This window comes from Aplysia californica, unplaced genomic scaffold (assembly GCF_000002075.1).
Source record: "Aplysia californica isolate F4 #8 unplaced genomic scaffold, AplCal3.0 scaffold00690, whole genome shotgun sequence".
NCBI lineage: Eukaryota > Metazoa > Mollusca > Gastropoda > Aplysiida > Aplysiidae > Aplysia > Aplysia californica.
This window is the reverse complement of record NW_004797960.1, coordinates 7645-9650: the sequence shown is the minus strand read 5'-3', so window position 1 is coordinate 9650 and position 2006 is coordinate 7645.

Sequence of the window (2006 nt, the reverse complement as noted above, 5' to 3'; positions counted from 1 at the left end):
CCCCCTTTCCCCTCCTCTGGGCTCCTGACTCTTTCTGCAGCCTTTCCACTGCTACTCCTTGGCTCCTTTTTACTGCTGTCTTTCAGCCGCACCCTTTATTTTAAGCGGCTCATTCTTACGCGATCAATTATAATATTGTACAATCGTGGTATATTGTACAATCGTGGTATATTGTACAATCCTGATATATTGTACAATCTTGGTATATTGTACAATCCTGGTATATTGTACAATCCTGGTATATTGTATAATCCTGGTATATTGTACCATCCTGGCTGCACAATATAATTGACCGTTTTGAGGTTGCCCACACACAGCTCAATATACCATCACGTAATTGACAATGTAATAGTGCAAACCAAACTCATTTTGTCCTTGCAACCCGCTGAGACAGGGTGGGGGATTTCGACCCAGCTATCACTGTGACAGTTGCTCTGTTTACAGAAAGCAAAGACGCTAGTGCCCGTTTCTGGAACATAAACATCGTCAGCTTGACGTAGGGCGACGTTTCGTGACAGTTTCTGGTTTCTTTGGCGGGAAAAGCCATGGTGTTGGTGTGCACCCCGCAGCAAAAACTAGCCCTGAGATGGGGGGGGGGGTTGAAAAAAAGATAAATAGAAAATAGAACATAGTGGTAGCATTCCTGAAGTCCTGGGGAAATAATCCAGATTTTTTCAGAGTTGTTGACAATTTCCTAACTCTAGGGTTCCTGTGCACACCCGAGATGCGGTCAGGCGAATCCACTGGACTCACGTAGATCTACCCCCTGAGATAGTCCACTGGGACTTATGTAGATCTACCCCCTGAGATGGTCCACTGACTGGACATAATATGTAAATCTACCCCCTGAGATGGTCCACTGACTGGACTTAGATCTACCCCCTGAAATGGTCCACTGACTGGACTTAGATCTACCCCCTGAGATGGTCCACTGACTGGACTTATGTAGATCTACCCCTTGAGATGGTCCCCTGCCGTGTTTAGTCGATGCTAGACATGTTTTGAGTACTCCGTGATTTTGCTGGGACTTGCTGGTCGTAAAGGAAGGCGAGGGCACCGAGGTACCCCAAAAGGTACATGTACCACAAAGTTGGTTCATAAACTGGTCCGTCCCTGCACCAGATTTTTCTGAGTCAAGCAATTTCCTCAACTCCATGCGATAATTTGTTGGGCATTGATCTTTTCTGACATCTTCTCTTGTGTAGTTCTGGTTTTCCAGGAATGTTTCCACCTATTCACAGCAAGAAAATCGTCACACTTTAATTTCCACAGAGGGCGGGCAAACTTTTGTAAACCTCGATACACTTCTCGGATACGGCCGAAAAATCTCTGAGGTCTGTGTGCAAGTTGCGAACGTTAAAGATCCCTAGTAAGTTCAAATGGCTTCGGCCGCCACCGGGCAAAATTCAAAATTAATTCCTACCGAACTGAAAATGTTTAATGTGCCCCGTGCACGTATATGACTGTATGCAGTTGAGAGTACCGTAAAACACTGTCCAAAATCAGAACAACAACAAAAAATATTATAAACATAATATTTTTTTTTAAATGTTGGGAGTAGTACGTACTTCTGAAAAGTAAAGCTGTTGTTCCATGGACACTATCCAGTGAGAATCAGATTCTCTCAAATAGCGGTCTGTTTTATGATTGCTATGTCCCCGTACTACTATATTATGTTTGTTTTATGCTTGTTATGTCCCCGTACTATACATATAGGTAAGTTATGTCTGTTATTGCTATGTCTCAGTACTATTCGATAATATATGTCGGTTATTTCTTTCCACGCACTTCTATATGTGAGTTATTTCTATCATTGTTCTTTCCCCACACTTCTATGTGAGTTATTTCTATCATTGTTCTTTCCCCACACTTCTATATATGCGAGTTATTTCTATCATTGTTCTTTCCCCACACTTCTATATGTGAGTTATTTCTATCATTGTTCTTTCCCCACACTTCTATGTGAGTTATTTCTATCATTGTTCTTTCCCCACACTTCTATGTGA